This window comes from Lissotriton vulgaris, chromosome 1_2 (genome assembly GCF_964263255.1).
Source record: "Lissotriton vulgaris chromosome 1_2, aLisVul1.2, whole genome shotgun sequence".
Taxonomy (NCBI): Eukaryota; Metazoa; Chordata; class Amphibia; order Caudata; family Salamandridae; genus Lissotriton; species Lissotriton vulgaris.
In genome coordinates this window covers 199,916,518-199,940,455 of record NC_141686.1, presented here as the reverse complement: position 1 = coordinate 199,940,455, position 23,938 = coordinate 199,916,518, and the positions used below count along the sequence as shown (strand labels likewise).

The 23,938-nt window shown below is 50.1% G+C and overlaps 1 long non-coding RNA gene across 1 annotated transcript in view; it reads left to right on the top strand.

Annotated features, from left to right (window-relative positions):
* LOC147734921 (uncharacterized) overlaps positions 1-20,408 on the top strand; it is a 71,856-nt gene extending 51,448 nt beyond the window's left edge. The window contains exons 2-3 of the long non-coding RNA XR_015307547.1: positions 18,380-18,489; positions 19,559-20,408. This is a non-coding gene — a long non-coding RNA (uncharacterized LOC147734921). The remainder of the gene's footprint in view (positions 1-18,379; positions 18,490-19,558) is intronic.
* The last annotated feature ends 3,530 nt before the right edge of the window (positions 20,409-23,938 follow it).

The following is a 23,938-nucleotide window of genomic DNA, read 5'->3' as shown; positions in this document are numbered from 1 at the left end:
CCTGAATGGGTCTGCATAACGACCCGGTCCATGGCCGCCCGCGCCATCCCCAGTCCCGAAGAACCCGAATGGCCAGAGCCTCCTCCCCCGATCGTCCAAGAGGGAGCCACCCTGGAAGCCAGTTCTCCGGAGCACAGAGAAGAAGGACTCGATCGGCTCCGGGACCTTCCCGAACTGGCCCAGTGGCGTCAAGAGGGTGGCCCCACCCAGGAACAATTCCGACAGGAGCAGAGAACATGTCCCTCCCTCGAGGGACTCCGGCAGCAAGCCCTCGCCCAGAGCACAGGAGACACATCGGTGGCCCACTGGATTTATTGGGACAATGACCTGCTCTACAGTGAGCAAAGGATTGCTGAGCTGGGGGCCAGCCGGGTGCTGGTGGTCCCCCTCCGCTTCAGAGACTTCCTCTTGAACCTAGCACACGATGTGCCCCTTGCCGGACACCTGGGGCAAGGCAAAACATACAGCCGCCTGGTGACCCACTTCTACTGGCCCAAAATGCGGAATGATGTAATCAACCACTGCCGGGCCTGCCCAACCTGCCAGGCCAGCGGGAAGAACGGCCGAAAGATCAAAGCACCCTTGCAGCCTTTCCCCATCATCACCACCCCGTTTGAACGGGTGGGAATAGACATTGTGGGGCCCCTGGACCCCCGAACAGCACAAGGGCACCGGTTCATCCTGGTCCTGGTGGACCACGCCACCCGCTATCCCGAGGCCATCCCTCTTCGGACCGTGACGGCGCCCGTGGTAGGCCGAGCCCTGATGGGGATCTTCTCTCGGGTGGGCTTCCCCCGGGAAGTCGTCAGCGACAGGGGCACAAACTTTATCTCTAAATACATGAAGTCTCTCTGGCAACAGTGCGGGGTCACCTATAAATTCACGACCCCCTATCACCCGCAAGGAAATGGACTGGTCGAGCGGTTTAACCGCACCCTCAAGGGGATGATCATGGGCCTAGAAGAACCCCTACGTCGTCAATGGGATGTGCTGCTCCCGTGCCTCCTGTTCGCCTACCGAGAAGTCCCCAGAAATCCCTGGGCTTCAGCCCCTTCGAACTCCTGTATGGACACCCCGTCCGGGGTCCCCTCAGCCTGGTCAAAGAAGGGTGGGAGGTGGCCCCCCAGAAGACTCCTCCGGATGTATACAAGTATCTCCTGACCCTCCGCAACCAGACCCGGCGATTCAGGGAACTCGCCAAGGCCAACCTTGAAGCCAGTCAGGAGGACATGAAGAGATGGTATGATCATCATGCCTCCTCCATCGAGTTCGAGCCAGGACAACAAGTCTGGGTGATGTCCCCGGTTGAACCCTGCGCCCTACAGGACAAATGGACGGGGCCCTTCAAGGTGATAAAGCGCAAGGGTCCCGTCACCTACCTGATCGACATGGAGTCCCCCTGGAACCCCCTACGGGTCCTCCACGCCAACAGACTCAAACCCCACTTCGTACGCTCAGAACTCAGCTTCCTGATGGCTACCGATAGTGGGACGGAAGAAGACTCGGAGCCCCTCCCTGACCTGCTGAGGACGCTCGAGCAGGACGGCTCAGTGGAAGGGGTCAGACTCTCCGATGCCTTATCCCCAGAGCAACGCCAAGACTGTCGAGATCTCCTGCTACAATTCGCAGACCTGTTTTCCCTCATCCCCGGGGTCACCCCCTGGTGCCTTCTCGACGTGGACACCGGGGATGGTCCCCAAGGCTGCCGCCCCGGGCGTTGCCCCCGAGCTCCGGTTCTGTGTGGACTATCGGGGCCTGAACGCCGTTACCAGAACCAACGCTCACCCCATCCCCCGGGCGGATGAGCTGATTGACCGCAAGGGGGCCGCCCGCTACCTGAGCATCTTCGATCTAACAGCGGGCTACTGGCAGATCGGCCTCACCCCCGGGGCCCAAGAGCGATCCACCTTCTCTACCCCGGATGGCCACTACCACTTCAAGGTGATGCCATTCGGCATAAAAAACGCCCCAGCTACCTTCCAGAGACTCGTGAACCAGGTACTGGCGGGCCTCGAAGAATTCAGCGCCGCCTATCTGGACGACATTGCTGTATACAGTCGCCACTGGGCAGACCACCTCCACCACCTCCGGGAGGTCCTGCACGCCCTCAGGCAGGCCGGACTCACCAGCAAAGCCAGCAAATGCCAGATTGGCCAAGGGTCCGTGACCTACCTGGGACACCAAGTGGGGAGCGGTCTGGTGGCCCCCCTCCAGCTCAAGATCGCTGCCATCCAGGCCTGGCAACCCCCTGTCACCTAAACCGAGGTCCGAGCCTTCCTGGGGCTCACCGGGTACTACCGGCGGTTTGTAAAGGACTATGGCAGCATTGTGGGGCCCCTCACAGAACTCACATCCAAGAAAAACCCCAAAACAGTCAACTGGACTCCGGACTGTCAAGCGGCCTTTGAGAAATTGAAGGCCGCCATGTGCACCGCCCCCGTGCTCCAGGCCCCCGACTACAGCCGGGAATTCATAGTGCAGACGGACGCCTCAGATCATGGCATTGGGGCCGTCCTCTCTCAACTCAACACAGAGGGAGTCGATCAGCCAGTGGCCTTCATCAGCCAACGCCTGCTGGCCCGAGAACAGCGCTGGAGCACCATCGAGCGTGAGGCCTTCGCCGTGGTGTGGGCCCTCAAGAAGCTCCGGCCCTATCTCTTCGGTACCCACTTCCGGGTGCAAACAGATCACCGACCCCTGCAATGGCTGATGCAGATGCGGGGAGAGAACCCAAAACTGTTGTGATGGTCCATCTCCCTGCAGGGGATGGATTTCACTGTGGAGCATCGTCCAGGCCAGGACCACGCCAACGCAGACGGCCTGTCACGCTTCTTCCGCCTCGGCGAGGAGAGTACCCAAGAGGATGGGTGACTCTCCCTGCCTTCAGCTGGGGGGGACGCATGTTGGACAGGCCTCGGGGAAGGCCCGCTCCCTCCCTGCATGACGGGGACCTGAAGGACTGGGTTTTTCTAAGACCCAGCGGTGCCAGGGATAACACCTAAAACCTTCGTGGGTAACCTGTTCCGGCGTACAAATGACAGAGACACGGGACACTTCCTTCGGCGTCAAAGATTCGAGGTTTATTACTGCAGGGAACACAGAAGTCACAAGAAGTACAACACGTGTAGGTTCGAGGAGACTGCTTCGAATTGTATCTGTGGATCGCTCTTTTTATGCAGTTTTTAGTCATAGGATAACATGATGAACAAAAGATTACAACCCGGTTCCCACAGTAAATGTCATAGGGGGTCGCTTTCATGTATTCAGGGCCCAGAACATAATTACAGTAGCATTTGGCAGTTCCCAACTGTAAAAGTACATCTTCCCACCATTAGTACATTCCGTTCGGCTGTAAACGAATCAAGGAAGAGACAGAAACAGGTGCATAGGAAGACGAGGATAGCGAACAGATCGTAGAGGGTGTAAAAGGGGTGGTATCAGGAAACACGAGTTGTAGGCATCAAAGGAGATGTGCCTAATGAATGCACAACTGAGACAATAGACCGGCACGGCAAGATGAGCCTCGAGCGGCGCCATCTGCCTTACAGTGTCATCCCCCTCATCATAAAGACACCCTCAAAGGAACACGTGTCTTCCGCAAGAGTTTGGGAATCCCAGGGTCGCGAAGCGGACAGCGTCCGTTCGCTGACTACTTGAGGGCAAGAAACAAAATGGATGCCATATCTAAAATGGAACCCGTGGGCTCAGATGAAGAAACCCACGAAACAAACGAACGGTTTAGGCTAGCACAGCGAAAACGCGTACACCCACTAAACTCGTCATTTGCGGTTCATGGATACCAGACTCGACCATATTCGTGCGAGTTGAAAACACCACTTACAATTGTCACGGAACCTCAGACCGGACCCCTGCTCTCCCTGTATCCCCGACAAGAACCATCCCGGCAACCCGCTGGGGCAACCCACGACCCGTCCACAACGGAACTCCAGCCCCCGAACACCCCAGCATCGGCTGGCCCGGGCCCCCGTCAGCACCATTGCCCCGGCCCAGCCGCCATCTTTGGACACTACATAACAAGGCCGCGTGGCCTCGGCTCGACCCCAACCCTGGGCCTGGCCAGGCCCCGACATCGAGGCACCACCATCCACCTAGGGGGTGAAGAGACCACTTGGCAGGTCAATGGGAGAAGGAGTGTCAATGGCTCCCCTCCGCCAGGTGTCGATCGCCCCTCGGCCTCCCCGGGCGCTGGCTCCACCCCCCTGCTGGGTGTCTGGACTCCCTCATCCCGGACCTCCCGACCTCCAAATGCGAGGGCCCGGACATCAAAGGAGACCAGACCTATAACTGGGGCAGCTCCAGAGCAGGAAGTCAGTTGTATCTTGGAGTCGAGAGACACCGTGAGGAACTCATCCTTGGAGGCCTGCTGGCGCTGCCGCGGCCCTTTCTTGTGAACCATCTCCGAAGCCTGCTGGCGCTGCCGCGGCCCTTTCTTGTGAACCATCTCCGAAGCCTGCTCGCGCTGCCGCGGCCCTCTTCAACGTGAACCATCGTCTTGGCCTGCTGGCGCTGCCGCGGCCTTTCTCGTCGTGTACCGTCTTCGTAGCCTGCTGGCGCTGCCGCGGCCCTCCTCGCTGTGAACCATCGTCCTAGCCTGCTGGCGCTGCCGCGGCCCCCATCGCCTCGAACCAACTTCATAGCCTGCTGGCGCGGCCCATCTTTGCGGCCCCCAAGCTCGAGGATTGTGAGCTTCCCTCTTGCCGCCCCTGTACCGGACCGGTACTAAGACTGTCCCGCTACCCCTTTCCCCTACAGAGACTAGAATTGGGAGGATCCTCGTGTCCTGACCCCACTGTATCGTTTATCACCTTACCTCAAGATTCTAATATAAAGTGTGTTGAACTCATCCTTGTGTGGTGTCCATCTGTGGGGGGGAAGTTACTTGTCTGTACGATCGCCGGAGACGGCCCTCACCAGAGGCCTCTCCCCCTGTACTCGGCCGACCCTCCGGGTCCCCGTCTAACAGACTTGGTGAAGCAATCGGGGGTGTCACTGTTGCATTTGATGCAGAGGGATCTGGAGGCGATGAAACGCAATCTGGCTGGCGCCTGTATTGTGTGGACTGAATTTATTCCACAGAGGATCTGGACGGGTGCACTCAAGCCTGCGGCCGTTGAAAGGGCCCGCAGAAAATTGAACAGGGCTATGAGACTCTTTTGTGCGGATCAGGGTATCAAAGTGCTGGCTCATGTCGGGCTTCAACTGGAACAGCCACTTCTTTTCAGGGATGACGGCGTGCACCTTTCTCACATGCGAAATGCATTGTACCTGATGGAGCTGCGGGATCTGATTAGTTTTTTGTGGAACGAATCGATATGGTGTAAGAGGGACTGAGTCGAAAGGTGCACACTTGGTGGGGCAGGTAACCGCCCTCTGGGGGTTCCCTGGGTGGCGGGAACTGGGAGGGGTGGGGAGTCCATGACAGGCAGAATCACCCTTCCAGGGAGGGGGTTACAGGTGCAGGATGGGAGGGAGTGGTAGACGGGAGTGCGATGGATTGAGATGACGGAGGAGTTGGAAAGTGAAAAGGGGAAGTGAATGAGATGCAAAGAGGTCGTGGTGTGATTTGGGAGTGGCTGGTGGAGCACGTGAGTGGATGATGGGTGAAAGGCAGGATGTTGGGGGGATTGTTTAAGTTAATGATGTTAAGTTTATTTGTGAATGTCATGCCTGTCCTAATAAATGGCCTTTTACGCAAACTGATGCGTGTAGTGGTTATTGCGCGATTTGAGCCGCGCTGCGAGCAGCCGACGCAGGGCCTCCCACGACATTGAGTCCTCTCTCTGTGGCAGCACCTCGCTGGGCAGCCGTCGGTGAGCGAGAACCGTCCGGTCCCTCAGGCTGTGCAGTAAGAGGGAGCGGGGTGGGAGCCGAAGTGTCTCCTTCTCTCTGCCCGTTGCAGTTCAAGGATATCTTACTTGTGGAGGGGGCGTCTCACCACAGCAGCGGGCACATTGTAGCGGGGGTTTGGGCACCCTCCCGGAACACAGGTAGTTGCTGGGTCACTGGGATCTGTGGACGTACTAGTGAGCTGGGCAGTGGATGTATTATTGGCATCGCTGGACCTTCGCTCTCACCAGGGTCGCATGTCTTCTCATCCACCTCAGACGCCGGCGGGGATGAGGCATGGCTGGTCTCCGATCGTTGCTTCTTGCATGCAGAGATCACTGCAATCATTCGTGGCCGTGGATAGCTCGGTGGGGGGTGCCGCCTGCCGGGCGCATTTCCTCCCCTCGAGGGACAACGCAGCACAGAGCAGCGGGCACGCGGGGTTAACTACCCGCCTGCCTTTTCGCCAATGTGGTGTTGTGGGCTCTAGGCCCACATGCTGCTTGAGAAACGATACAGACACCGTGTTTATAATCACTCGACTGACCACGAGCACTCTGGCCCTTTTATTGACGGGGCCGTGTCACTCATGGCACCCGTGTTGGATGGGTGTGGGGGTGCAGTGTGTACAGCCCTCGAGGGAGTGGCTGGGATTACAGCTTCCTGCTGGAAAACAGGTGCAATTTGCACGCTTGCGCCCCCCCCTTGGGTGGTCTTTTTCAATTTGTGTTGGACCAACTAGACAGTATCTCTCTGGGGTTGCTCCTGTTTTTCCCTATCGTTCTCTTTTCTCTTTTTGTGATAGTGCAATATGTGGGCCTGTATCTCCTGCCAGGTTTTGGTATCTAGCCCCACTATGCTATCCAATCCACGTTGTATCTCGATGGGCAGCCCCTTTATGAAGATACTTTAAAAGATTGTGACTTGTGGGCCTGTATCAGTCCATGGCTGTCCTGTCTCTTGAGAGGTTGAAATTTGGGGAACTCTTACACTGGACTGCGACGGCGCTGGGCTTGCCTGGCCCTGTGTACCGGTTAGGCTCTTGTGCTTGGACCTAACAGTTTTCCTCCGGCTCCCTCAACTGGTGGGTTAGTTTATCCAAATGCAGGGAGATCAGGCATCGGGGAGAGCACCTCCATACCTGCATATGGCAGGTGAGATGCGGGCACTTTGCTTGTTGTCTGTCGGTTAGGATTATCAGTCTGGGCCTCCGCGAAGATGGTCCAGAGTTCTAATAGTACTTCACTCCTGTCCGTCTTCTGTCTTGTGAATATGGTTCATATGTGTGTTCTCATGTTTTCGATTGCTCTGGTGTCAAATGTCCCCTTCTTCGGCCAGGGAAATGTGTGTGCCTTAGTGTATGCCATTCTTAACAAAACTTGTTGCGTTTTTTAACATGTGTAGGGAACTGGGTTTGCATATGTTTTTTGTGGCGACTCCATGATAAGCTGGGTAATTTTAGAGGACAGATGAGCTCTAGTTTCTTTATTAAGGCAATCTTTTATTCTGCTCTAATCGTGGGGAAAATATATACACAGGAGTTTTCTATCTCAAAGACATAAATAAAAATACATATAATGGATCACAACCTAGAAAGTAGTGCAATTGTTAAGCAAGTGACATGAAATTTGGCATCAAATAACACAATTTAACTACAGCATAAAATAACACATTTTTGATTAAGCATAAAATAGCGATTGTGAGAAATAGCAGCAACTTCATATACCACATTGAATGATATACAAAATTTAAGACAAAACACAGTTACATTATGTTATGTTATGTTATGTTACGACTAATTATTGTGCGCACAGATACTCCAGCCAAGGAGCGTCCTGGCGCAGAGACAAGGTAGCACGTAACACAACAACAGGCTAAGAACAAACTAAGGAACAGCTAGAACAGGAAGGTTTTTATAGCCCTCCGAAAGGTCAGAAGGTCCTCCAGCAAGCGGATTTCAACAGGCAAGGAGTTCCATGCTGATGCAGCCATTACCTTAAACGAGCGGCCTCCCATACGGCTAAGCCTGAATCTGGGAACCACCGCAAGGGCCAGACCCTGAGAGCGAAGGCTACGGGCAGGGACATAAAAAGACAGACAGCTCGACAGGATTTCCGGGCCTGTACCTCTCAAGATTTTAAAAGCAAGGCACAAAACCTTGAAGAGGATACGCTTCCTAACCGGAAGCCAGTGTAGGGAGCGAAGGACACCTGTCACTGAGCAGAATCTGGGCAAACCCACAATCGCCCTTGCCGCAGCATTCTGAACCCGTTGTAAGCGGGTTAATTCGGCCTGGTTAGCCCCGGCCAGGAGAGAGCTGGCGTAATCCAAGCGAGAGATGATAGTAGCCTGGATCACCAACTGCCTGGTCGGGGCATCAAAGAACTTGAGAACAGGTCTCAAGCCCCTCAGGAGACCGAAACAACAGGCGCTGTTCTTTTAGTATGGCCTACAAAAGAGAGGCCCGCATCCAGCCATACCCCCAGATTTTTCACTTCCGATACCGGGATCGGAGTAGGTCCCAACTCTGAGGGCCACCAGTGGTCACCCCACAGCTCCACTCCCTTCCCGACGACCATCACCTCTGTTTTAGTGGCGTTTAGCTGGAGGCAATTGCCTGTCAGCCAGCTAGCCACCGCCTTCAGTCCGGACTGAAACCTAGGGGCCTCAATCTCCGCATCCCCGCTGAGAGTAACCGCCAGCTGAGTGTCATCGGCATATGAGACCAAGGTAAGGCCCCACTGCCTAGCGACATCAGCCAGCGGTCTCACGTAAAGGTTGAATAACGTGGGGCTCAGCGAGGACCCTTGCGGAACCCCCATGGCCAGTGGCTGGTAGTTGGACTTGAAGGGAGGGATGGCAACACAGAAGGAGCGGTCATCTAAAAAGGAGCGGAACCATTGCAGCACCTGACCGCCAATGCCAGTGTCCTCGAGCCGGCGTAGGAGGATGCTGTGATCTACCGTATCAAAGGCGGCGCTAAGATCTAACAAAATAAGCGCCGCCGTTTGACCAGCATCCAACTTTGCCCGGAGATGTTCCACCATCACAAGTAACGCAGTTTCCGTACTGTGCCCAGCACGGAATCCGTTTTGTGTGGGGTCGAGGGCCTTGGTCCGAGTCAGATGTTCAGACAGGGCCAGGTTGACGTGGGCCTCCGTGATCTTGGCTGGCCAGGGTAACAACGAAATGGGGCGGTAGCTTTCAGGCTTGGAAGGGTCCAGGGTGGGCTTTTTAATAATCGGGGACACCACAGCTTGTTTCCACTTAGATGGAACAGTCCCCGTTTCCAAGGAAAGGTTGACAAGGGAACATACGGCTGTACGTCCCATAAAAGCTTGGTCTCGAAAGAGAGCAGGCCTTACTGGATCGGATGGGGACCCAGATTTGACTTGCAATGCAAGTTTGTCAAAACCATCCAAGGTGAGGGGGGGGAAAGCAAGCAGTGTAGTCTGATGGTGGACCCCATTAATATTTTCCTCAGTGAACCCTATGCTAGGGAATGTCCTATATATATATATTAATCACCAGTACTACTACACCACATATACCTTGGATCAATTTCTAACTATAATAAGAAACAACTTGACAGAGAAAATTATGACTGAGTCAACAATAACTTAGCCAGCACCTAGCACATGCTATCCTGTGACCAGGGGCAGCTCTGCTTGGTACACTGGATTAAATGACTCCAATAGTCTGGCAATATCAGCTCTGGGACAAAGAAAATAAAAATATTTACAGAGAGAAGGAATAACCCGAGAAAACCTCAGGTCCCTCTTGGGCAAATACAAGCTGCACCTAATCTCCCATATCCAAATATGTGTGCCTTATGTCCGAATCTTTCCCTGTGTCACATAAAGGGGCCAAGCGTACCATCTGTGTCATGGCCAGCGATCTCACTTCTTGTCGCGATCCCACTCACCTATAAGCCAGAAGCTGCATAATGAAGGAGTTGCAGTTAGTTTGGCCTGGAGAAGATGAGGTGGAGGGAGGTATATTCACATGGCAGAAGGAGAAAAGACCAAGGATGAACTGCCACGGAGGGGCGTGCGTGGAAAAAGTCATGAAGGGAGTCAATGTCGTGGAAAAGTTTGAGACTGAGCCCCTTGCGGAATACATGAGAGAGAAGCCTCATGGGACATTTGCTGAATACAACTTTGATGCATTGTAGAGAAGGACAGACACCCCATCCATTCTTGCCTGCCATCTTGACAGAGAGCACCTGAGGGCTATCTTGCTTCTCTTTCCTTGTTTGTGGCTTCATGCTTCAGAACCATCGTATGGTGGAGTGACTTTTTAGGAAGGCTCTACTTTTGTCTCTTGCAGATTCTTTGCCTATATGCCAACTTCGGGTTGCCACTTCTAGAGTAAGAGTAGGAATAGTTAGAACTAAATGCTGTATGCAGAAGAAGTGATGATGCAGGGGGTCTTGAACTTTTGTTTTGTCATCTCACGCACAATCGTCATAGAACTTATTGTCCTTGTCATGCTCCACTGAGTTAACCTTTTTAGATGGTCTGGTTTTCTTCTATTTGCCCTTTATTTTTTATACTCTAATACTAAGATTTGTGTATGTCCAACTATTTTTGAACTTGTAATAAACTTAACTATCCTTTAACTGGTTGTTGATTTGAGTTCTTTTGTAGCCGTGTGGGTTACACTGTATTTCAATTGGCTTACAACCTTTTGCTCCCCTCTATGCTACTAAAAAGAACCATCGAAAGAACAACACTGGATTGGAACTGAACATATGGGTCCAGGCTCTTTCAGTTTCAACCTTTAATGTAAAACTACAGATCCCATAATACACTACACTGTTGGCTAAATGGCCACGGCTGGCCCAATGTGTCACACTGACAAAGAGGCATTTTGTAGCTAATCTAAGATGAACACTTAAAGAGATATCACCATAGGCTGCCAGATAGTCATCATGATGTTAGTTCCTGTTGTCAACATTGACCTTGTGTCACTTGCAGTGGAGGAGAGGTTAGCTGACGTCAGATGTAGAGATGACACTGCATCCTACTACCAGCTTCAATAAAGTTACACAGGTATATCATTGCCTGATTCCATTCCCTTTTGGGCTTTTATAATATACATGCCTTGGATATTGTCCGGATTTCTATAACTTTTACAGCACACAATGGTACGATTACTGTACCTGCATATATTGCTTACACTGGTGTTGGATCACACATCAGCAACAAACTACACATTTTACTTTCCTTCTTGGACTGCAAAAACAGTAATCTCTCCGCTTACGATTTTCCAGAAATACGTGTACCTGAAGCCATGATAAAGTCCATGGACAAAACACGTGTGGGCTGTTATCCTGTACTTGAAAATGATTAGGTTGTTGACCTATAAGTGGCAACAAGTAAACTACAGAAAGAGCTGACATCATTCTGGACCTTCCCAGCTGAACTTTTATTGATGTTTAAAAGTGATTAAAGTGTGCCCCAATATTGTATTTTACTACTGTCCTGGTACGGTAACCAGCCTCCCTAATTGGGGTAGCAATTATGTCATATGATACCCTGCCTGGGACTTATTCAGGAAATGGCAGCTTCTTGTCCTCTTCAGATGCTTCATCATTCTCTGGGTGAGTGCCACAAAAGTCTTGTGATGTCACCTAAGCACAATTAAAACTAGAACACATTTAATACCACTGTGCTTATGTTTCTGGTAAGTGTAGCTGTGTTGCTCTTCTTGCTCGCTCTGATTTACCCCAAAATATTTCTAACACGTAAATTGTCTGCCAGGTAAATTACACCAATCTACAATTATGGAGAATAAGGTGATGAACCAGGGCAACGCCGTGGCAAATAAGTCCAGGCGTACTATAGAACCTAGTCCCAACAACACTATGAACCTGTCTCGAGTGCCTGACAGAAAAGAAAAAATATAGAAGTAACAGGTCCTTCGGCTAATCAGCCGTGCACAATCTATTTACCAAAAAAGAGATGGGGGACCAAGGAGCTAATTAAGGTCCAGTGTCCGCGCTCCTTATGTTAATATTGAAACAAAAGGAGGACAAAGTTCCTATGCTAGAGTGCAAAAAGTCACCCATGCAGTAAAGAAATAGAAGAAGATAAAGTACATCCCAGGTATGAAAGACCCATAACTGAAAGAGGAAAAGTAAATTACAATTTTAAATTGTAAATTAAAATCTGACTTCACCATGTTCCCATTTAGAAATTACCTTATTACATTTAATACGTGTAACTCCAATGTTATACTATGGTACAGGATGGCCTTGCAGTAGTGACAAATGAATTTAAAAAGTTTTCACTACCAGGACATGTAAAACTAAAAACTTCATGTTCTACTTTTTAAATACATTGCATCCTGACCACTGCACTGTGGAGGGCCTATCCTAGGTGTGACTTATATGTATCAAAAAAGAAGGTTTGGGCCTGGCAAAAGATTTACAGTGTCAGGTCGAAATAGCAGTTTAAAACTGCACACACCCACAGGCTGCAGCGGCAGGCCTTAGGCATGTTTAAAGTGCTACTTAAATAGGTGGCACAATCAGTGCTGCAAACCCATTAGTGGTACAAATGGACGGAGCATCTGAACCAATCAAACACTCACACCCAGTCAACAGATCTGGGTTTAATCCATCACCGTTCTTTAGCCCACTCTGCCACCCCAGTTCAGATATGGCCATATGCAAATCAGTCTGACCCTGTGCCTCAAGGGAACAGTCCAGCCCGAACTGCCAAGCCATGCCTTCTCTGGACTGGAAACAAGCTTCTGAGGACCGGTTTCTGGCATTTCAGCAGTTTTCAGCCCGGCTTGCTTGAATCCAGTGGCAAAGTGAGCAAGGGACTCACGTCTGAGCATACCCTGCCAACTTATGGCGAACAAAGCGGTACAAAAGGGTGGTGATGGATGGAGCATCTGAACCAATCAAACACTCACACCCAGTCAACAGATCTGGGTTTAATCCATCACCGTTCTTTAGCCCACTCTGCCACCAGAGGAAGACATGGCTTGACAGTTCGGGCTGGACTGTTCCCATGAGGCACAGGGTCAGACTGATTTGCATATGGCCATATCTGAACTGGGGTGGCTGAGTGAGCTAAAGAATGGTGATGGATTAAACCCAGATCAGTTGACTGGGAGTGAGTGTTTGATTTGCTCAAACGCTCCGTCCATCATGCCCTTTTGTATCTCTTTGTTTGTATCTTTGTTCGCCCTAAGTTGGCAGGGTATGCTCAGACGTGAGTCCCTTGCTCACTTGGGCACTGGATTCAAGATAGCCTGGCTGATGAGGATTATGAATACGAAACCGGTCCCAGGATGCTTGTTTCCGGTTCAGGAAACAAACCCAGATCAGTTGACTGGGGGTGAGTGTTTGATTTGCTTAAACGCTCCGTCCATCATCCCCTTTTGTATCGCAAACCCATTAGTGGCATTTAATTATGCAGGCCTTGGCATGGGGAGTGCCTCTTTACTAAATTGAATGTGCCATTTGGGTAGGAGCCAATTATGCCATGTTTAAAGAGGGAGCACAAGCACTTTAGCAGTGGTAAAGTATAAAGAGTCCAAAGGCCAGCAACAACTAATTCAGTAAAATAATAGGGGGAGGAAGGCAAAAGCATTGGGAGTGACCCTCCTGAGAGGGCAAGATGCAACAAAGTGTAAGACTACTTCCCACCCGCTTGATGAATCACATAAAGTAACTGTGGCAGAGTACCATATTTTTTGAATATTTAGCATTACCAGATCTTTTTCTCTGCGTCAGAAGAGCGGGCAGTCTATTAACCCATCTGGTGTACAGTTCTGCTACTATGTGAACCTCTAGCACATTGCACTGACATATGTGCAGTAACTGTAAAACACATGTATGGTAGTAGAACTCTGGGTGTTATGATTCTGAGGGCTGGGGCCAGGGACCCAGTCCTGGTTTAGAATTACACACGATGGAGGCTGAGACAGCTTCCCCAGACAGTGGATGTGCATTGCCTGCTGTCCAATGGGTGTAGACTCATACACTGAAGTGAGGGGAGAATGGATACCCTGCTACCCTAAGAAATGAAATGAGGACTTTGTTGCCAAAGGGCTGCTGATTAGTTCTTCCTGAGCACTGCTATTACAAAGTAATGTAATGTGGATATGTAGAGTGCTGCTTGTCACTGTGAGGGTATCCAGATGCTATTTGGTAGATGGAATAGGTGAGTGGTGAAGCTCCATTTTCTTTTAGTTTAGGTGGCAAAGTTTCTGAGTGGGCCTGCCCTTTTATTCTGCCCCTAATAACTTCTTCTGGAAGGCTGATTATGGCAGGTGCAGATCTCTCACACTGTTGTGCTCTTGTTTCAGATACTCCTGTGTGTAGCCAGCCACATTGCTACTTGTTGCGAGAACCATCAAATTACACAAATGCTTTGCTTGTGGGAGCAGGCTGAAAATGAAGTTTGAAAGAGAACTAACCCGAACTGGTTCTGAAACACAACCTCCGTCTAATCTACGTTTATAAAAGTGAGATCCAAACCACCCCACTTTTTTGAGTTCCAAGTTCTATTTTTCATGGAAGGTAGTGCTTTGAAGAGTAGTTGATATGCTGATTAGGGCTGATGTCTCCCTGGCAGGCAGTCTCCCAGAGGTGAGGGGACATCACCTGAAATCTGCACATTCTGATGAAGGACTTGAGGATCTGACTATTGCCTAGAATCCTGCCTGATGGAGAGGGAGGGGGGAGCACGGGTCGCTGCGAGAAGAGAGGAGGAGGATCTGTCATGCATGGTCCTGTAATGAGGAACACACAGAGAAAGCTGACTATAACCGAATGAAGTAGGAGCTTCGCTAGTCTTTCTGAGAGGTTTTCATTGTGAAGTGTGAGTCTTTGTGAGAACAAGCATCAACAATGTCAAGAAAAGGAGAGGAGGGTGAAGCCCTAACCGACACAATGGGCAAAACTGGGGATCATTCACCAACACCGACGACTCGTCATGGAGGCTGCAACGGCCAAACCAGAGCATCTAACTGCACCCAGCCGGGGAGGCTGCAACTGCTGAAGGTAAGTGCCACTTCGCAGGTCTTCCGTGCTGACACCATCCAGAAGTCCCTGTTCCAAAGCGAGGTGACCCTCAACAGGGAAGTGAAGCTGTTGCTAAGAACTGCGGGTATGAATACTGGAATTGTAATGCTGGGAGGTAAAAGCTGGGCTTGGCCTGCAACTGGAAAGAGGAATTGAAAGGCATAGAAGAGTCTAGGAAGTTTTGCTCCCATGAACAAAAGGGATAAAATATATTGAACTGAGTTATGCACTAAACGTAATCGGTGCCTGTGCCCAGTCAATGCCGCTACCCACAGTAATTTGGGGACTATATTCATTCAATACCTCTGATAGCGGAACAAAAGGTTACTGGTAGCAGATACGTTTTAAGGCTCGACAAAGGGGGCAATTGCCCAGGTCTCCCACCTTCCAAGGGTACCCCAGGCAAGGCAAGGTTAATCCCTAGCCCTCTTCTGTGTGTTTTTGTATCTTAACTTTTAACATCAGGCAACTTAGAGCTTGAAGTAGCAAAACATGAGTAATACAATTCAAAGTTGTTCCCAACAGGGACCCCCCAAAAAAATTCTTGCTCAGGGCCCCAAAGATCCTTAAGATGATACTGACTGGTAGTGGGTTGTGGTGCCTCACTGAAGAACATACGGTAGACTACAATCATGTATTGGATTCCAATTGAACTGTGTAGTAGTTCGTTTTCATGAGAGATGAAAGAACTTCTTTCTTTTGTTAAGTGCTGGCTGGACCATGCATTGTGTCTGTTGGTTGACTAGTGAGAGCCAAGTGTGGAAGGCTTACACTTGCCCCTGTTTGCAGCTCCGACCCTAGGATACCAGTGGCAGACAACCTCAACCACCACAGTTGTGGCTCAGTAGGCCTGGTGTGCCATGTGGCCCCCAAACGGAATATAACATTTGGCCTTTCCTGAAAAGCAAGAGTAAAGGTTGGCACGTGCTGAAGACTCCTTGGAAAGGTTCTGTAAATTTCACACCTTTTGACTTTGCACTGGAAGGTAATTTCACACTGTGACTGTCCTTCACAACCTGTGCAGCTCTGCTATCCCTGCCTTGTTTCCAAATGTTGGGCCCCATCATTTAATAATTGTAAATAATATATACCATGCAAAAACCAGGGGCACTGATTTTACTTCAGTTTTGTTTGATAGCATTGTGTACTGAATGTTGTGCATTTTCCATTGTAAATCCTATAATTTTAGATGCCACTTGCACTGTACATATCGAACTTTATTGCGCTAAAGAAAATTACACATGCAGAGAAAATCAAGACCTGGTGGCACTGCAACCACAGCCTAGAATTTCTACCAGGAACCAGAATGGTAGGTGGTAACTTATTGTTCATTGATTCACAGTTTGGTGTTAGCTCTTCTCCAGTTTCTAATTTAACCAGAGAAGTTTCAATGGGCGCACAAAGTGGTGACAGGGCTCAATTTCCAGCCCGGTCGCACCTTGTGTTTAGCAGTGCCCTTCTCTTTAGGTCGAGCGTGAGCCAGCGCGCAAGCCCTGCTCTGCGAAGTTCTGTGGTAGATCAATACAGAGAGAAGCCCTGCCCGCTCTTATTTTTCATTGGCTCAAGTGTTTGTCCTTTGTAAATGCTATCTTCTGATTCATTAGGAGGCTTGTTAGTACCTCCTTAGTACAGCCATGTCATTTGTATCCTCTCATGGCTACTGGACCCTTTACTTGGTTGTTACACGGTAGGTATTCTAGTTTATTGAGTTTCTCCTACTGCAAGGGGGTTTTGGGGGACAGCCGAATGTAGTGATGTCTGCCAACTGGGCAGATTGGGAGGAGTTTGGGCTGGCCATCTTATGTTTTTGTGCTTTTTGGGGCATAGCCTAATTATAAGCCCAAGTAGCCCAAAGTTATATAGTCCTACGAGGAGTTGTGCCAGCCACCATTTTAGGTTTTGGTGACCTGGTGGCTGGCAGCAGGGTAGCAGTTAAAAAGTTTCTTGGCAGTTAGCTGTAGGTTAGTGATTTCAGGCTTAGTTATGCAGGAGGATAAGGTGCTCGAAGTGGTGCGCCTGCTGAGGGAGGTGGGCTGCCTTGATTTGTTGATGCCGTCGGAGGCGTAGTTCTTGCGCCCTCCTCGGCACACTTCTGCGGGGGGCGGCCTGTACACCCCCCCAATCAGACAAAAAAGAAAGCTGTGAGTTCTAGGGGCCAATCTTATACCCGTGGAGCGGCCCCGTTGTTCTCTGACGTGCCGGAGCGGCGTGCGCGTTCTGAGGCTCTGGTGAGTGTGCGCGAGGGCGGGCCCAGAGGCAGAGGAGCCCGTCTGTAGCCCACTCAGCTGGGCCATGGGCCGAATGAAGCTGAAGCCCCATCAACACTGGGATGGGAAGATAGAGAGGCTGGGGGAAGGAAGGAGGGAGGGGGCGGGAGATCTGGGGAGAGAAGGAAGTCTTTTGGGAGGAGGGGGAGAGGGGGCTGGCCTGTATCATGAGCCCAGAGAGTATCTGGGACAGGGGGGCCTTTCTGCACAAGGCGGGTCGGTGGAGTGGGTTAAACAGGGGGCTTTCTCGGGGTGGGGAGGGTTGGGGGAGGCAGGAAGGCAGCGCAGTTTTGGGGAGTGGAGCAGGTGAGTGGATATGGGGGTGTAAGGATAAGGCCATGTCCCAGGTGGAGCTGGAGGGGGAGGGGGAGGGGGCAGGGACCCCTGGGGACTGGGAGCCAGCTGGGCATCAACGCTCGGGAGGGCTAGATATTTTATCCTCATGGAATGAGGAGGAGAGGGGCCTTAAAAGGTTGGGGCAGGTGGACGCCTACCTAGCACAGGGATGGTCTGTGGGTTTGGAGGGCAAGGGTTTCCTTTTGAATAGAGGGGGTAAAGGGTTGAGTTTGGAGGCAGCATGAAGAAGAGCCGGGGGGCCGGGGGTAGGTCCTGACCAGGCCCAGTCTGTGGTAGACACGGTTGTTCTGGAATGGAGTGAGGGTGAGGGGGGGGTGAGTAATAGGGAGGTAGGTGATTTGTTTAAGGTAGGGTGTCAGTGGGCAGAAAGCACATTGGGATAAAATAATATAGTGGAGAAGGGTGACAGGGGAGGAGTATCAGAGGCCCAGCACACCAGACCAATCAATTGAATTGCACATTGAGGACTCACGGCCGGGTGTGCACTTGGCAGAGCCGGGTGTGCACTTGGCAGAGCTGGGTGCGGCTTATTGGCGCAGAGGAGAAGGGAGGGTGGAGCCTCACGTGGCGTATCTGTTACCATCGGGGATCCGGGCGTGGCCAGCACATGTAAGCCCCAACACCCGACAGACCACAGTGGTCTGCAGGACGGAACACCGGCAGGAGGATCAGTTGAAAGAGTCGGCAATGTACTAGAGGGTACAGTCGACGCCCCCTTAGGCGTGGAGGTATGGGCCCATGAAGGGCCACCATGTGGGTTTGCGTGAAAGCACAGAGTTTGATTTTGAGGAAGAGAGCCTGGAAGAAGGTGAGTTGAGGGATGAGGGGGGACAAGAGTAATGACTCTCGGAGTTTTTTTCAGGTTTCCAGAAAGGAGTTAAAATCTGCAGCAAGGTCAAACAAGCCGGGATCAACCACAGGGCCACTGGCAAGGCGGACTGCAGCAACATGGACCCCCTCCTTTGGAGCCAGGTAAAGCACAAGGAAAGAGGGAGAGGCTGATGATGGTCTCCATTGGGACGGGTGGAGAGGGGGTTCCGGGGTGGAGGAAGAGGGTAGGTTGCGCGTGGGCACGTATGTTTCAGACATATGGTTAGGCACCAAGGAGGAAGATGAGAAAGACCTGGCCAAGCCGTTAATTAGCAAGGACGCAGAGAAAGCTGAGATAAGGGAGGACACCATTGCAGATAAACATGATAAACTAGATAGTAAAGAGTTGAAGATTAGGAAGCTCCCTTATATGGAAGTGACCAAGCCGTTGGGGGCACACTTGATGCTGGCGACTAAAGAACGCATGGAAAGGTGAATATGTGGAAATGCTGAAGTTATTGCACAGAGAAGTGCGCGCAAAAGAACGGTCCAAAGAGGAGGAATATGAGCTGGCCAAGGGTTTCTTTGACCATAGAAAACAGTAAAGCTGCTTTTTTAGGTCTCACCTACTCAGGGCGCATTCGCTGCATAGGAAAGAGACCTCTTGAGATCGATTCAGCTTTCAGGCAAAAACATGCACGTGTTGCATTGCTTTCAATGCAGCGCGTGCACGTTTAGGCGATTTCCTTGCGGGAGTGCACAGCGCCATTTAGTCTGACACTCCTGCAAGGGAAACGCTGCCAGCTCTTGGCCGCACCCCCCCTCGCGCGCGCCTGCGCGCAATGCTTGTTTTTGTAAGCATTAGCCGAGTGCGCACACAACTCCCGCTTCTCCCCCTCCCCAACTCGCGCGCGGAAAATGTTTGTTAATGATGGCACTAGTGCAGGTCCTAGTTCTTTCACCTGTGAGCCTTCTATCCTCGTCAGTAGACTTGCTTCTTTCTCCCTGCTGATTCTGAAAGTCAGAAAAGAGTGAATGGTTGGTGTTTTTAAAGTGTGGCAGTTTCCCGTGCGCCTGGAGGCATTTTGCATCGTTTCTCAAGGTGCTTTGCTAGTTTGCCTTTGAGATGTGGGTGATGCTGAATGGGCTGGGGTTTGAATGGGCGTGTTGGCTTTTCACTGAATGTGCAACTTGCCTCAGGATGCATTTCTTTTCTCTCTTGCTGTCCCAGGAGACGGATGACATCGATAGCCCCAACCGTAGCATTCGTGACAGCGGCTACATCGACTGCTGGGACTCTGAGCGCAGCGACTCGCTCTTCCCGCCGTGGCATGGCAGGGACGACTCCTTCGACAGCCTGGATTAGTTCGGCTCCCGCTCACAGCAGACCCCGTTCCCGGATGTATTCCTGCGAGGGAGCAGCAATGGCCTTTATGGATGGTGTCTGATGTCTTGCACTGCTGTTCAAGTACCACCAAGCATGCTCGGTGTACTTTGTGCAACCGTACAGAATTACAAAGTTTAATTTCTGTGCTTTGCATTTGAATATGAAATAAAATATATAAAACTACATTTCCTCAAAGCACGAAAAGGAGTACACTTTACCGGTTGCTATATGGCAAACAGTTTCAAAGATATAGCCAGCAGAACAAACTTTAAAGAAAAAGTGTGCAGTGTACTAATATGCAGCAGAAAAATACATCTGTCAAAATTACCTAAACATCCAGGGGTGTAGCTTGGGGGGGAGGGTGTTAACACCCTATTAATAAATGTATGTTCTAGAAACTTGTTGGGTACAGGTGCTTTCGCCCTCACTCTATCTATCTATCGCCCTCACTCTATCTATCTATCGCCCTCACTCTATCTATGGCCCTCACTCTATCTATGGCCCTCACTCTATCTATCGCCCTCACTCTATCTATCGCCCTCACTCTATCTACCTATCGCCCTCACTCCATTCAACAACAACTGGTTTAAATATGTTCTCTCAATGTTTCAAGCTTTATTACAAATGTCACAAAAAGATATTAATATTTCACTTCTGTTCTTGGATTTTTGTCACAATAAAATACACTGAGCATAATCTTCACAAAAGTTATTTACAAAAGTTTAAACTATTGCCATTATAAATTACAATAACTTTTATTTAAGTATTCATTATTAAAAAAAGGAAAAGCCATTGTTATTTGTAATATCAATACTTCTAAGTCACGTAAATACAACACATATTGCATTACTAATGCTATAGGTGTCACATTTGCGAAAGTTAAAACTATTGGCATTGTAAATGACAGAGCTATTAATTTTGCTTTTTTCCAAAACAACACATAAATAAAAAATGTGTCAATTACAATACCAATAGCTCAAACCTTCCTAATGCTTGTTGATTTATGCTAGTGTTACTGTGAGAAATTCCAGGAACGCTGTGTAGCGCTGTTCAAGTATATGGATGTCATTCAGAAAGCGTAGATTACAGGGCCGCCCCCTGGGCGGGCACAATATGATGAGGGATTCTGGACCCGTATGGCCTGGGATACCGAAGCGAAATGGAGGGAACTTTACACAGATTTGTGGCAATACACGATGGGGGGGCTTCCAGAGTGGGTAAGACTATTTTTACAGCCAGTGGGCTACCAATTGTATACTGGCCCTTTCAGGGGAAACCCACTCGGGAGGGGTGGGTAACATCGGAAGGGGACAGACAGGTGCAGAGGGTTCCTGCTGGGAATTCAATAAAGGGCTGTGCACGCGCTAATTCTGCAGATTTCAAAATGTGGGGGCAAACATTCATTGGGAAACTATTTCAGAGAGGGTTATGAGCAAGGGTGGCAGCAATGGCATCAGGAGGGTAAAAGGGGGGGGTAAAGGTTTTCAGGGGTCTGGGCCAAAGGGCACATACGCCAGTTAAGACAGACCAGTTGGAGGCAGCTTTACCGTGTTATGGCGACAAGAAGGCTACAGAACTGCTAAGGGAAGGGTTCAAAGGTTTTTTTTTGTTTTGGTTAGGCAGGTCCAAGACATACGCACTGGTACGAAAATCTGAAGTCAGCAAAAGAACATTCGCCGATAGTCCAAGAGAAACAAGACAAGGAAGTGAGGGAAGGGAGAATGGCGGGCCCTTTTCGCAGATTGGACCACAAAAAATTTGATTGCGTCACTAATTGGAGTGGTGTCTAAGGTGGAACCTGGACAGTTACGGCTTATTCAGAGTTTGTCATGGCCAGAAGGGTGCTCGGTGAATGACTTCATCGATGAGAAGGAAGCCACTGTTTCTTACTCATCAGTTGACGTGGCCTCTCACTGGTAGTGCCGGCGGGCGCAACTGCGGAAATGGCAAAATGCGACAGTCTGCTTTCCATTTTGCTTCCAGTCCATCCAGATGATTAGGATCTTCTGCTTATCCATTTCAAAGGTAAATGGTACGTGGACAAAGCATTATCAATGGGCTGTTCTATGTCTATGTTTGAGCGCTTTGGCACCTTTCTGCAGTGGTTGTTGTCATAAAGGACGGGGTAAACGTTAGTGGCCCATTACTTGGATACATTTTTCATTGTGGGTACCATCTCCATGGAGTGCCAGGTGGCCCTGGAAAACTTCAAAGAGCTGACGGAGGAGTTATGTGTGCCAATGGCACCCAAAAAGATGATGGGCCCCAGCACGGCACTGTCTTTTCAAGGAATTGAAATGAACTCCAGGAAAATACAAGCCCGTCTGCTAGATGATAAGAGGTACAAAATGCTGGAATTGCTGAACGCCATGCTGTCATGGGTAAAAGTAACGGTCAAAGAGATACAGGTCTTGCTAGGGCATCTCAATTTTGCATGTAGGGTGGTGAGAGTACGGAGAACCTTTTGCAGGAGGCTAGGAAGGGCATTACTGGGGAACAGGTTGCCTCATCATCATGTGCGTCCCTCTGCAGGTGTTAAAGAAGATTTGAGAATGTGATGCTTTTTTCTGCAATCTTTTAATTCCATTCCACTGGCACAGGAAGGGGATCTCATTTTGGATGTGCAGATATTTTCCGATGCAGCAGGCAGCAAAGGTTTGGCCTTTTCTGGAAAGGGAAGTGGTGTGCTGAGCAGTGGCTGGCAGATTGAAGGGAAGGGGGTACATCCATTGCATTTTGGAGTTTTTCCCCCATTAGTTGTGGCAGTGAGCCTATGGGGCAGTCAGCTCGCACATGGGAAGGTGACTTTTAGGGTTGACAACATGGCAGTCATTGAGATCTTGAACTGTCAGTCAGCAAGGGACGAACAAGGACTAAATTTGCTGAGGGTTTTGGTTGAGGTTGGTTACGTCATGATATATCGTTTAGAGCACCTCATGTCCCAGGTGTGGATATGACCTAGCGGATGCGCTGTCTTGTTCTCAGTGGGGAGATTCCGTGGGTTGGGCAAGAACGCCGACAGGATTCCGACGCCCATGCCGCAGCAGTGGTGGTACGTAGGTAACACAGGATGCTACAACTGGTGGTAGGATCACTGGTGAAGTCTACTAGGATAGCCTGTAACCCAGCTTGGAAGGAGTCTCTGCGGTCAGGTGCCGAGTGGCACGCTAATGAGTTTCAGTGACGGCAAAATGTGATCCAGTTTATTCGGAATATGATTGAGAAATGCTTATCCAAGGTGTCGGTTTGCAGGAAAGCTAGTGGTAATTACATTCATGGGAAAACTGCTCTGGGGTTACACCTTTGGTGGGCGAATTGGGCGCCAGCATGTTAGAAGGGTGTGCCAGGAAGCGTGGCCAGCTGAATCCAGCCAGGAGACCTTTGTCATGGCAGTTGCTGAGCAGGGTAATATAGATACTGCCCAAGATTTGCACCAATGGTTTTGAATCATGCCTGTTTTCCCTATTGATGATGTGGATGTGTTTTGGGGCATTCAGAGTGTCTGCGTTGTTAGGGGACAGAAGGGGTGGGGGGATCGGGTGGGAGGATGTGATCCCACTTGAATCGGATATACATATACAGTTGAAGAAGTCCAAAATGGATCAGAGGTACAAAGGAAAGTGGGTGTCATGGCAGGCACCATTGTCTAAGCTAACCTGCCCGAATAGGGTGGGGGGGCTTAGTTGGCAGGCAACATCCAAAGGTTTAGGAGGGTCAGTTTTTGCACCTAGGGCCCATAGGAATCAATAGGAAGCATTCCTTAAGTGAGAGTTGCAATTAAGGAATGTGTAGGAAACGCAATATTTTTTACGATTCCTACATGCACAGCATTTTGCTTTCCCAAATAGCAAATCAGTAAAATTCGCAAAATGTGGGCTTGATGTATATGCCACAGAGTCCCTACCAGTAAATATATAATTGGGAAAACATTATGGCTGTCATTACAAGTTAAGCAGTAGAGTTTGAGGTATATACCTCAGCTGATAAATAACATTATTTATGCGTTGAAGAATTCACCACTTTGGTAAACACCTCTAATTAAAGTTTTTAACTTGCAGATGAGACTAAGCATGCAAAAACACACCGAATCCCGCATGGCTTACTTTTAACAGGCCTTTTGCTAATTCATATCCCTCTGTAAACAATGGTTCGCCCAGGATTCAGAATTTAGCGTTGAGTATTTTATAAGGGCATATGAGGATAAATTAAATTTGGTGTTGGGGG